This window comes from Trichomycterus rosablanca, chromosome 10, assembly GCF_030014385.1.
Source record: "Trichomycterus rosablanca isolate fTriRos1 chromosome 10, fTriRos1.hap1, whole genome shotgun sequence".
Taxonomy (NCBI): domain Eukaryota; kingdom Metazoa; phylum Chordata; class Actinopteri; order Siluriformes; family Trichomycteridae; genus Trichomycterus; species Trichomycterus rosablanca.
In genome coordinates this window covers 12,079,061-12,093,110 of record NC_085997.1, presented here as the reverse complement: position 1 = coordinate 12,093,110, position 14,050 = coordinate 12,079,061, and the positions used below count along the sequence as shown (strand labels likewise).

General features: G+C 36.6%; 1 protein-coding gene across 1 annotated transcript in view; it reads left to right on the top strand.

Moving 5' to 3' along the window:
- thrab (thyroid hormone receptor alpha b) overlaps positions 1–14,050 on the top strand; it is a 261,868-nt gene that overhangs the window by 63,011 nt on the left and 184,807 nt on the right. Inside the window, exon 2 of the mRNA XM_063002834.1 lies at positions 3,412–3,484. The gene's annotated coding sequence lies outside the window, so the exon portion shown is untranslated. The remainder of the gene's footprint in view (positions 1–3,411; positions 3,485–14,050) is intronic.

Here is a 14,050-nt window from a genome sequence, read left to right as displayed (position 1 = left end):
GGCTACTCCACTTCCTGTACAAACGTCCTTGAGCAGTGTCAAACACCCCACCCACTTTTTGGTTAGGTCTTTTCACACCCTGCAGACTTTAATGCCCAATTTTTGTTTGCTACAGGCATTGCCAATTATGCCGGCTAGGGTGGCAGTACAAAGTTTCAAACTCGGGGAGCACCAGCGGATTATAGGTATTGTTTGTTGTGTAGACATTGTCTTTTTTCTCTCCTCAGTCCATATGTAATGTAACTGTAGACGCCTCACTGTGCTTTACTGGGTGTAAAAATAAAAGTAGAGGTGAGAAAGCCAGGGATGCTTTTCACAGGCCTGATGTTCAGATGAAGATAGATGAGGGGATTACTCATTGTGGCAGTGTCCTTTCATTTTTGTATGCACATCTGCTTTTAATATTCCTGCAGGCCAACATGGATTTGTCCAAAATTCCCACTGGATTTATTTTTCCTCCCCAAAATACAACTGTAGTCTGAGCTGTGTAAATCCTCACACACGCACACTTGTGGTTAACAATGTATTAAAACAGTATAGTCCATGTATTTCAGGGATGCCCAGCTTAATTTTTTTAAATGTACCAATGTCCAGAGTTTACCTCGGGCACATCTGGCTCTGATGTTTCCAAACGCTACTGGTGAACTCGATCGGCAGCATCAGGTGTGTTTCATTAGGACCAGCACGGAACTTTGCATGGCAGTGGGGCGAAAATCTGCCGCCATGCATTAATCCATGACAGTACACATCCACAGAACGTCTGACCACACGATCATGAGAAAGAAAAGTACGACCACAAAAATATGGACCTTTAAATTACTTGAGGACTTCTCAACAAGAATTTTCTTGTCTTGGCACAGACATTCTTGCCATTGATAATTAAATTTTCTGCCTGTAACCTTGTGCATGTGTGTGTTATAGCTGAACATAAACCTGCATAGCCACTTTAACTTCCTGTCGAGACGGGAATGGAGCAGCATCAGACAATGGTCCTTTTTTTTCCCTTGGAATATAGGGAAAGGGTTAACGTTGACATTTTCTTTTAAATAGAAAGTAACTGGCACAATGCCTAAGAGATAGAGCTACAGTATGAGCACAACCAAAACACACTGCATGGTTCTCATGAGCACAAGAATAAGGAACACAACTGTGGCATTACAAAACATTTCAATAAATAAATGTACCAATTAATGACAAATCCTACATAAGTTAATAATTAATTTATTTGTAACGTTGTACAAACAGACGAGACGGTCGTGGATTAAAAGGTTGAAGTGTGGTTTATTAAAGAAGAACGGACACGAACTCCAACAAACCACCGAACTTTCAGAGTTACAAAGGAATGTGCAAAAGCAAAACGGGTAAACAAGCGAAAGTCGGCAACGTAAATCAATCAGACCAGCAACCAAAACCATAGGGCAAAGACAAACAGAGTAAATTGATAAACAAAGAGAATTCATACCAGGATATCCAACACAATTAAACGCTTGGTGTGCTTACGACAATTCAGTGGCAATACTTCGCCACAATAGTCTGTTTGAACCGGGTTTATATACTAGAGAACACAGGTGAATGTAATTAGTAGGGCTGGGTATCGCCACTAATTTCCTGGATCGATTCGATTCCGATTCACAAGGTCCCGATTCGATTCGATCTTCGATCTTCGATTCGATTTTCGATTCAATTTTCGATTCAATTTCGATTCAACACAGTTAGGCATATTTGAGTTACATTAACAGGTTTTGTTTAAATATGTACAGATGTTCAGAGAACGAATGTGATAATTGTACAAAAAACACTCATTATTAAAAATATTTGTGTATTTTGTTTACATAAATAATTAATCCAAAACAGAAAACAGTAACATTCATTTTTTATTATTATTTTATATGTCTGACACGCTACAACATTGTAAATGTAATGTAAACATACACCTGGCTGTTGAACAGCTTATGCCAAGTTTACACTACACAACACTCTGATTAACACCTGGTCGCTGTAATGTTCACACTACACGACTGACCGGCGATGGGGGGTTTTACACTACACCATCTATCACCAGGGGGAATCACAGGCGAGCTTCTCTGGTCTCCAAAACTACGTTTTGTCACGAAAACACACGTGAGAAGTGATGAAAGGTTTAATGATACCACGTCCAAACATGCACATCAACAAGTAGCGAGAGATGAAAGTTTGTGCGCTGATGAAATAAATGAATCTGAGTGGATTTGGCAACACGAGCAGCATGGCTTGTTCTATAGTGAGTTGGAGGTTAATAAATATTTTGTTTTGTAGAGAACGATCAGGTCAGAAATACTGTAAAACTTGCGTGTGCTGATGTATTCTGATAGAAACTATATTGCGCTCCACCACCTGTTTACAACCTCTCCCCTGTGTGTCCCCTCGCTGTTTCTCACATTGATTGAGAGCCGAGTTTTGACCGCAGAGCGAACACCGAGTTCCTCCCGAATCCAGCACCGACCCGTCGCCGAGCGAAAATCAGTGCAAAAAGTTGTGTAGTGGTCATAACTTGAGCTTCTGCCATGCTAAACTGATGTGCAGGTCAGATCTCGTTGCATGAAAAAACACTGGCTGGTCACGCGAAATTAAAGGGGGTAACAGATTTCCGTGTGCACCGTAAAAAGGGGCGTATTTAAAAGATCGATCTCGCGTTTATATGAATCGATATCGGATCGTTCAAATAAAGATCGATTCGAATCGAAAAATCGATTTTACAAACCCACCCCTAGTAATTAGTATTCGGGCGAACGTGATCTGTCAAGCGAGAGCTGATTGGTTGGCGGAGTCACATGATCTGCAGTTGTTGTGGGAGATGTAGTCCGGAAAATCCTCGGAGTATGTAGGCAGACCTACGCTTGAAGACCGGCTAGGGCTTGGTTAGGAGGCGTGACATTATTAAAGACGCTCAGGTGGTACAATGCTAAATTACACAAGCCCACTACCACCGGGATCCAGGATTTGACCCTAGTGGTAGTGCGTATGGCCAAGGCCCCGCGATGGATTGCTGTCCTGTTTGGTTTGTGTTACTGCATTGTGACCAGTGATTCAGTGGAGGCCAGACTTACCGAGACCCTGACCACTGTTTTATTACCACTCTAAACTTTCCTGCAGTGCTAGATTTGTTTTAGATGGATAGAAACTTTAATTAATCCTTTGCAGGAAATTTCTTTGTAACAGCACGTTACAGTTTAATCCAAGTTGTGTCCGAGTTGTGTAAAGCAAAATATCAACAAAGAAAATAAATTATATGGTATTTTAGAGCAGCAGGATGTTTTGATCATGCTGCCATGTCACAAATATTCAACCCCTACGTAATATTGCTGAAGGACCAGTAGAAATAACTGGTTGGCTGACAACTTAACACAAATGTACTTTCTGTGTTCTTTGTAGATCTTTGTCTGGATGCCTTTAGGACATTGTTTGTAATGGCTACATTGTCTTCTCTCTGATGGCACTATGTTTGGTAAGTTTGCTGTTTATATCAATTTGTTTGGATTTTTTTATTTATTTATTTTTTTTCTGTGCCACATTTTTTAATATCCAGCTAACTTGGCAGTACACTGATCAGCCATAACATTAAAACCACCTCTTTGTTTCTACACTCTGTCCATTTTATCAGCTCCACTTACCATATAGAAACACTTTGTAGTTCTACAATTACTGACTGATCTGTTTCTCTACATGCTTTTTTAACCTGCTTTGTCCCTGTTCTTCAATGGTCATGACCCCCACAGGACCACCACAGAGCAGGTATTATTTAGGTTGTGAATCAGGTGTGTTAGTGTGTGTTGTGCTGGTATGAGTGGATCAGACACAGCAGAGCTGCTGGAGTTTTTAAATACCATGTCCACTCACTGTCCACTCTATTAGACACTCCTACCTAGTTGGTCCACCTTGTAGATGTAAAGTCAGAGATGATCACTCATCTGTTGCTGCTGTTTGAGTTGGTCATCTTCTAGACCTTCATCAGTGGTCACAGGACGCTGCCCACAGGGCACTGTTGGTGGACTATTCTCAGTCCAGCAGTGACAGTGAGGTGTTTAAAAACTCCATCAGCGCTGCTGTGTCTTATCCACTCATACCAGCACAACACACACTAACACACCACCATCATGTCAGTGTCACTTCAGTGCTGAGAATGATCCACCACCCAAATAATACCTACTCTGTGGTGGTACTGGGAGAGTCCTGACCATTGAGGAACATCATGAAAAGGGGCTAACAAAGAATGCAGAGAAACAGATGGACTACAGTCAGTAATTGTAGAGCTACAAAGTGCTTCTATATGGTAAGTGGAGCTGATAAAATGGACAGTGAGTGTAGAAGCAAGGAGGTGGTTTTAATGTTATGGCTGATACATCACTGTTTACAGCATATGGCCAAAAGTATGTAAACACCCTGCTATTTCTTAACGACTTAAGGTGTTTTAGCCACACCAACTGCTAACAGGTGTGTATGAATGAAGTCCATAAAGGCACAGACTGATGAGTTTGGTCTGCACAGAGCCCTGACCTCAATCAACTGTACTTAACACCTTAGGGACAAATAGAAAGGCTGATTGCTAGGATTTTTTTTATTTTTTTTACTGAATGGACACAAATGGTTGTGGCTGTTTTTTTATTGACCAAGAGAAAGCTTTTTTTCACATCGATCACCAGTATCTTCTTTAAGCTTTTGATTCTGGAGATGTTTTATGAGTTGGATATGACTGTTGAATTCTGCTGCTGCATGATTGTTTAAAATAAAAGGGAGTTTAAACAGACCAATTTTGGTTATAAGAGGTATAATGCAACTGTCCACTTATAGGTAAATTGTACAGATTAGCTGTTGAACACTTGCTCTTCTGTCTTTGGTTTTTAGGATCCACAGACAGTTCAGGTTTCAGGGGTAGTGCTCTCTTTTTCTCCTAATGAATCAACATTAAGGATAAAAATGTAGTCTTTGTATGAAAAGGCATCCTCTGCCAAAAATGACCTGGACAGAAGTGAAGCTTTTTAGGCAGCTGTGGACAGTTGGGAGGATTACCACATCTGCCTGAGAATTTGAGGTGGAGTAGAGAAGGACTGAAAGTGCTGGGGGTCTTTCTCAGTACAGATGATTTCCAAACAAATTAATAAATAAAAAAAGAGAATTGGGAGGATGTAGTGGAGTGCACAAAATTGCCTCTTGGGAAATGTTTGCTTCCTCAGTTGTCCCATAGTGGGAAAGTTCTGATCGCTAATTACCTGACTGTCTCTAATCTGTGACACAGGTTCAGTGTGTTAGAAAGAGAGAAAGACAGGACTGGTTCATGAGGTTCAGAGAATGATGGTCGGGCCTATACTGGGTCCAGTCAGCTGTTCTAAATCTTCCCATACAGGAAGTGAGGCAAACCTTAGTGGACATGAGGTCATGGCTTTTCGTCTCCGAGCTGCACAGAAACCGCTACTTAGTTGGTCCATGCCTGGACAGATAGTAATCCAGCGCTGCTAGGACAGCTGCTACGGTTTGAAGATGTATTATTGTTTTAATAGCACCATAGTTCCTTTCAAATTCTCTCTTTTCTTTCTTTCACTCCATCTTCCTTTCTCTCTTTTTCTGTTCTTCTTTCTCTCTTCTTTTTCTTTTCTGTTTTTCTTTCTCTTCCTTTTTCTCATTTTCTGTTTTTCTTTCTCTTTTTTTTTCTTTCTCATTCTTTTTCTCATTTTCTGTTTTACTTTCTCTTTCTTTTTCTCATTTTCTGTTTTTCTTTCTTTTTCTCTTTTTCTCTTTTTCTTTCTTTTTTTTTCTCTTTCTTTTTCTCATTTTTTATTTTTCTTTCTCTTTCTTTTTCTCATTTTTTATTTTTCTTTCTCTTTCTTTTTCTCATTTTCTGTTTTTCTGTTTTTCTTTTTTTCTTTCTTTCTCATTTTCTGTTTTTCTTTCTCTTTCTCATTTTCTCTTTTTCTTTCTTTTTTTTCTCATTTTCTGTTTTTTCTCTCTTTCTTTTTCTCATTTTTTATTTTTCTTTCTCTTTCTTTTCCTCATTTTTTGTTTTTCTTTCTCTTCCTTTTTCTCATTTTCTGTTTTTCTTTCTCTTTTTTTTCTTTCTCATTCTTTTTCTCATTTTCTGTTTTACTTTCTCTTTCTTTTTCTCATTTTCTGTTTTCTCATCATCTTCTTTTTCTCATTTTCTGTTTTTCTTTCTTTTTCTCTTTTTCTTTCTCTTTTTTTCCCTCATTTTCTGTTTTTCTTTTTTCTGTTTCTTTTTTTCTTTCTTTCTCATTTTCTGTTTTTCTTTCTCTTTCTCATTTTCTCTTTTTCTTTCTTTTTTTTCCTCATTTTCTCTTTTTTTTCTCTTTCTTTTTCTCATTTTCTGTTTTTATTTCTCTTCCTTTTTTCATTTTCTGTTTTTCTTTCTCCTTTTTCTCATTTTCTGTTTTTCTTTCTTTTTTTCATTTTCTCATTTTCTGTTTTTCTTTTTCTTTCTCATTTTCTGTTTTTCTTTCTTTTTCTCATTTTCTGTTTTTCTTTCTTTTTCTTATTTTCTGTTTTTCTGTTTTTCTTATTCTTTCTCATTTTCTGTTTTTCTTTCTTTTTTCATATTCTGTTTTTCTTTCTTTTTTTCATTTTCTGTTTTTCTTTTTCTATCTTTTTCTCTTTTTCTGTTTTTCTTTCTTTTTCTCATTTTCTGTTTTTCTTTTTCTTTCTCATTTTCTGTTTTTCTTATTCTTTCTCATTTTCTGTTTTTCTCTCTCCTTCTCATTTTCTGTTTTTCTTTCTCTTCCTTTCTCTCATTTTCTGTTTTTCTTTCTCTTTCTCATTTTCTGTTTTTCTTTCTCTTCTTTTCTCTCATTTTCTGTTTTTCTTTTTTTTCCTTTTTCTCATTTTCAGATTTTCTTCCTCTTCCTTTCTCTCATTTTCTGTTTTTCTTTCTCTTTCTCATTTTCTGTTTTTCTTTCTCTTCTTTTCTCTCATTTTCTGTTTTTCTTTCTTTTCCTTTTTCTCATTTTCTGTTTTTCTTCCTCTTCCTTTTTCTCATTTTCTGTTTTGCTTTCTCTTCCTTTTTTTCATTTTCTGTTTTGCTTTGTCTTCCTTTCTCTCATTTTCTGTTTTCCTTTTTCTTTCTCTTTTTCTCATTTTCTGTTTTTCTTCCTCTTCCTTTTTCTCATTTTCTGTTTTGCTTTCTCTTCCTTTTTTTCATTTTCTGTTTTGCTTTGTCTTCCTTTCTCTCATTTTCTGTTTTCCTTTTTCTTTCTCTTTTTCTGTTTTTATTTCTCTTCCTTTTTCTCATTTTCTGTTTTTCTTTTTCTTTTTTATTTTCTGTTTTTTATTTCTTTCTTTTTCTCATTTTCTGTTTTTATTTCTCTTCCTTTTTTTCATTTTCTGTTTTTCTTTCTCCTTTTTCTCATTTTCTGTTTTGCTTTCTCTTTCTCTCATTTTCTGTTCTTCTTTCTCTTTCTTTTTCTCTTTTTCTCATTTTGTCATTTTCTGTTTTTCTTTCTTTTTCTCATTTTCTGTTTTTCTTCCTCTTCCTTTTTCTCATTTTCTGTTTTGCTTTCTCTTCCTTTTTTTCATTTTCTGTTTTGCTTTGTCTTCCTTTCTCTCATTTTCTGTTTTCCTTTTTCTTTCTCTTTTTCTCATTTTCTGTTTTTCTTCCTCTTCCTTTTTCTCATTTTCTGTTTTGCTTTCTCTTCCTTTTTTTCATTTTCTGTTTTGCTTTGTCTTCCTTTCTCTCATTTTCTGTTTTCCTTTTTCTTTCTCTTTTTCTGTTTTTATTTCTCTTCCTTTTTCTCATTTTCTGTTTTTCTTTTTCTTTTTTATTTTCTGTTTTTTATTTCTTTCTTTTTCTCATTTTCTGTTTTTATTTCTCTTCCTTTTTTTCATTTTCTGTTTTTCTTTCTCCTTTTTCTCATTTTCTGTTTTGCTTTCTCTTTCTCTCATTTTCTGTTCTTCTTTCTCTTTCTTTTTCTCTTTTTCTCATTTTGTCATTTTCTGTTTTTCTTTCTTTTTCTCATTTTCTGTTTTTCTTTCTTTTTCTTATTTTCTGTTTTTCTTATTCTTTCTCATTTTCTGTTTTTCTTATTCTTTCTCATTTTCTGTTTTTCTTATTCTTTCTCATTTTCTGTTTTTCTTTCTCATTTTTTGTTTTTCTTTTTCTTTCTTATTTTCTGTTTTTTTCTTTCTCTTTTTTTTCTCATTTTCTGTTTTTCTTTCTTTTTTCATTTTCTGTTTTTCTTTTTCTTTCTCATTTTCTGTTTTTCTTTCTTTTTTTCATATTCTGTTTTTCTTTTTTTTTCTTTTTTTCTGTTTTTCTTATTCTTTCTCATTTTCTGTTTTTCTTATTCTTTCTCATTTTCTGTTTTTCTTTCTTTTTCTCATTTTCTGTTTTTCTTTTTCTTTCTCATTTTCAGTTTTTCTTATTCTTTCTAATTTTCTGTTTTTCTTTCTCCTTCTCATTTTCTGTTTTTCTTTCTCCTTCTCATTTTCTGTTTTTCTTTCTCTTTCTCATTTTCTGTTTTTCTTTCTCTTCTTTTCTCTCATTTTCTGTTTTTCTTTCTTTTCCTTTTTCTCATTTTCTGTTTTTCTTCCTCTTCCTTTTTCTCATTTTCTGTTTTGCTTTCTCTTCCTTTTTTTCATTTTCTGTTTTGCTTTCTCTTTCTCTCATTTCCTGTTTCTCTTTCTTTTTCTCATTTTCTGTTTCTCTTTCTTTTTCTCATTTTTTCTTTTTTTTCTTTCTCATTTTCTGTTTTTCTTTCTTTTTCTCATTTTCTGTTTTTCTTTCTCTTATTTTCTCATTTTCTGTTTTTCTTTCTCTTTCTTTTTTTCATTTTTCATTTTGCTTTTCCTTTCTTTCTCTCATTTTCTGTTCTTCTTTCTCTTTCTTTTTCTCATTTTCTGTTTTTCTTTTTCTTTCACATTTTGTTTTTCTTTCTCTTTCTTTTTCTCATTTTCAGTTTTTCTTCTTCTTCTCATTTTCTGTTTTTCTTTCTCTTTCTTTTACTCATTTTCTGTTTTTCTTTCTCATTTTGTTTTGCTTTTTTCTTTTTCTCTGTCTTTTGTTTTCTTTGTCATCTTTCTTACTGTTTCTTTTTCTCTTGCTCTCCTTTATTCCTTTCTATCTTTTTCCCTCTTTTTTCTATCTCTTTCTTTTCATTCTCTCACCCTCTCTCTTTCTGTTTCTCCTTTTTCTCTCCCGTTCTCTCTTTGCGGAAACCATATTGTACTGTACTGCAGCCGTTAGTGCTGATGAGGTTGTCATGGCGAGATTCCTGCGGTGCATCTCATAATCTTGTGCTGCTCTGCTTGGGGAGCATTTATGTTTCATGGCAGTAGGAAGTAGTTGAGTGTTATTGAGCACAAGCTGCGGGGACTCGGGCTTGGAGAGGACTGGCATTGCTAATTGGGGACTAGTTAATGAGTGGATATGAGAAGATGGAGTTTCCTGCTGGTTCTTTCTGCTGTTAGGTTATTGTTTAGTCCCAGTGCAGCACATTTAATAAATAATATTTTACTTGCTGTAATTTAAGTAGTTGGTTAATAATAAATAACAAATGCTTTTATTTAAACTAAAATATTTTCCATACTGTTGTAGAACGAAACCAAAAGGTCAGTAGCAAAAGTACAATGATAATAATAATAATAATTATAATAACAAAACAAAAATAAAATAATAGTAATAGTAATTATAACAATAATAACAATAATAATAATAACAATAACAACAATACTACTACTACTACTACTACTACTACTAATAATAATAATAATAACAATAATACTAATAATAACAACAAAAAACAACAGCAATAATAATAACATTAACAACAACAATAATAATAATAACAATAATAATAATATCAAAACAACAACAATAATAATAATAACAATAATAATAATAACAATAAGAAGAAGAACAACAACAATAATAATATTAATAATAACAATAATTTAATAATAACAATAATAATAATAACAATAATAACAATAACAACAATATTACTACTACTACTAATAATAATATTAACAGTAATAATACTAATAATAACAAAACAACAACAATAATAAAATAATAATAACAGTAATAATAATAACAGTAATTATTATTATTATTTATCTATTTTATTATTGTTGTTATGTTAAATATTTGTAAAATATTATAGAATTTAGAACATATGTTTGAACAATGTTTTGCATTGGATAAAGCAACAGTAGTCAGTCACATTTAAATTATGAGTGAAAAAAGACACACAATGCAGCTGTTTTGTTAGTGCCTTTCAACTCCATGTGCCCAGGTTTGATCCTAAGTTCTGCAGTTTAATGGGCATTTTCTGGGTACTGAAATGTTATTATTTCCACCCCATAAATATACCAGTGAGTGCAGTGCCTACTCCAGATGTCCTCTACAGAATGAGTGAGCGAGTGAGCGAGTAATGCTCTAAAATGCTCAGACACACGTGTGTTTGTTTGTACATCAGGCTCCAGGTTCATGTTGAGCCTTATCAGGATTAAACATTTAGTACAGATAAAATAATGAAAAACAATAGACAGAAAGTACAATGCTGCATTTCAACCTGTTTGTTTTGTTGCTGTGGTTTTTCACCCACCAGATGACTGTGTTGTTATTTCCTGTGGGTTTTTGTTTGATCTTCATAAAAACAATGAAGCATGAGAAGGAGTCATGCTTTTTGGTGCACTTTACATTTACATTTACATTTTCTGCATTTAGCAGACACTCTTATCCAGAGCTGTAACGTTCACACTTTAATTTCTATTCCTTAATATGTTTAGTTCAAAGGAAAGGAAAAAAGCTAGACGTACCAACACCTTGTTGGATGGGGCGGCGTAAAATTCCCTCTCCCCTAGCTCACCACACACACAAAGTTTTAACCATCATATAATGCGTTTTATTAAGCTAAATTATTTCATAACCCCGATTACCCGACACTTTTAACAAATACATTATAAATACAAATAACAAACAAAGACCCAGCTACTTGTCATGCCCGTTCCCGAGCTCAAAAGTTAATAAAGGCACGGCGGCCACCATAAAGACTGTGGAGAGCTAAATCCGGTAAGATAGGAAGGGCAAAAGTTTATTAAACTAATCCGGGACTCGGCGGTCCTTCCCTAACCCAGGTAGCTCACCACCTTTAGCCCGTTCGCATGTTGTGGGTCCGTTGCTGCTCCCAACGAAACGCTCCGTCCTTTTTGTCTGTCCATGCAATTTCCAAAAACCACACAAAAAAAGTAGCGTGTACGCGACAGTCAAAAAAATATATATTCCACCAGTGGGCAAAGTTTGCAACGCCGGTCACCATGCTCTCCCTTCCCAATCACTGACCTCCTTGTTTATTTCCAAGCCCCCCTTTCTATTGGCTGACGGTCATATGACACACAGCAAAAACATCTGTGGCACGTCCATACAGAGGAAAGAAATTACCCTTTTATATTATTGTAGTAAGGTAATTATTTCCTACCTTCCCCCACATTTTCTTTTTTAACTAATTAAACCGACCACAAATCGTACGCTTCTGCGCCGGACATTACAATATCTAGCTTGTTTGGATCGAGCTACACCCACATGTCTTTCAACTTCCCTAAGTAAGGCTGTATGGTTATGCAAAGTACTATACGCAGCAGTGTGTGGTGTAGGTGCACGATGTATAAGGCGTTCAAGCGGGCCCTTAATAGACTGTCCCAAAGCCAACACGGCAGGCGATACCCCAGTAGATTCGTGAACAGCTGTATTGATGGCCATTCGGAATTCGGGTAACCAGCGGTCCCAGTCTTGGTGATGCTTACCCACAAAGGAGGCAATCATAGCCTTCAAGGTGCGATTCACCCTTTCTGTGAGGTTAGTCTGGGGATGGTAAGCCGTAGTTAATTTTTGGGTCACCCCCCAGGTCTCGCACAACTTGGCCATCATCTGTTTGACTTTAGTTTGTTGTAATAACCCAGCTGGTTTTGTATTTGGATTCTTGTACAGTTGGCATGTCTGACATTCCTTTACATATTCCCACACATCTTTCCTTAAAGTTGGCCACCAAGCCACTTCCAGAATTTTTCTTAGAGTTTTCATCCAGCCAAGGTGACCTCCAAAAGGGCTACTGTGGAAGTACTTCAGGAACTGCTTTACCAAGTCTTCTGGAACCACCAACTGATAATTATAGCCACCGAATCTGGAAGGCACACCCCGGTACAAGACGCCTTGCTGTTCTTGGTACTGCACCCGACCCAACTTGGTGCTTTGGCAGGTCTCCTTTACCTGCTCACAAACCTGGCTTGTTCTTTGAGCAGCTTCAATTTCTTGAAGAGAAATTGGCAGGTTGCACCAATCGGTTTTGGCCACAGCAATGCAGATATTTCCTTCTACTGTAGGTGGGGCTCGTGATAGTGCGTCTGGCACAACATTGCAGCAACCTTTCCTATAGTGCACTCTGAAGTCAAAAGCTTGGAGACGAAGAGTCCTGCGAGTTAATCTTGAAACCGTTTTAGCAGAGTTAAATGCCCATGTAAGGGCACTATGATCCATAAAGATATCGAATACCGCTCCTTCTAAGTAATGCCGCCACTTTTCCACTGCCCAAACCCCAGCTAGACATTCTTTCTCGGTGGTGGAATATCTCAGCTCTGCGCCTCTTAAAGCCCGGGAGGCATATGCTATGACTATTTGTTCACCACAGATTTGCTGGGTGAGGACAGCACCTAGCCCAACGTCACTTGCATCAGTCATTACTTGGAAAGTGACATCGTTCCTTGGTTGAGCCAGGACAGGGGCAGCTTGAAGGGCCTCCTTCAGCCTCTTGAAGGCGTTTTGGCAGTCTACAGACCACTCCCATTTTATGCCCTTCTTTTTTAGGTGATTTAGTGGCGTAGATATATCAGCCAGATTAGGGATGAACTTATGGTACCAGCCCACCAAACCTAAAAATCTTTGTAGGCTCTTAAGATCCGTTGGAGTAGAATATCTGCAAATGGCTGTCACTTTTTCAGGATCTACTTCTACTCCCCGGCCAGATACCACATGCCCCAGGAAGTCGATTTGAGTCTGGAAAAGGTGACACTTTTTTACATTGAGAGTTAGCTGGGCCTGATGTCATTTGTTGAAGACTGCATCCAAGTGCTGAAGATGTTGTTCTGGAGTTTGCGAGAAAACGATAATATCATCGATGTATACAAAACACATTTTCCCTTTCAACTCTCCACACTTGTTCCATCAACCGTTGAAAGGTGGCGCCAGCATTTTTCAGCCCAAATGGCATCACTTTAAAATGGTATAAACCTTGCGGTGTGATGACAGCAATCTTTAGTTTACTCTCTTCGTCCATTGCCACTTGCCAGTAGCCACTTTGCAGATCTAGTGTGCTAAAATATGCAGCACCCTGCATTGATTCAAGGATCTCATGCACTAAGGGCATAGGATATGCATCATGGAAAGTCTTGGAGTTTAGACCACGGTAGTCCACACAAAAACGTAATGATCCATCAGGTTTGGGTACCAAAACCACAGGAGCAGCCCAGGAGGAAGAAGAAGGTTCGATTATGTTGTTCTTTAGCATTTTTTGGACATGTTCCTTGATAATGTCCTGCTTTTAGATGGAAGTCCGATAAGCTCTTCTCCTTATAGGGATTTCATCTGCGGTGATGATGCGATGTTTTACCACATTGGTGGATCCCAACCTCTCTGTCCAGACAGTAAACCACTTCTGCAGCAGTGATCGTACTAACTCTGGTTGACAGTTAAACATGTTGTCTAGAGATGGGACGATCGATCGACTTTCAATCGATATCGGCCGATTTTCAATCAAAATATGCTATCGACGATCGGACGATATTTCCCAAATGTAGCCGATCCGATCACTTGATATATAAAGATCACGTTAAGTTAACAGCTCAGTGAATTGATCCAGACTTTGCGCTACAAAACACGAACCATCACATCACCATTCATCAACCATCATACAGAAACCATCATGAAAGCTCTTCACGACCTAAAATAACAGAATTAACGTTGTGCATCATACATACGATGCAATTTTGCTGACTGAAATATTTACTTTAAAAAGAT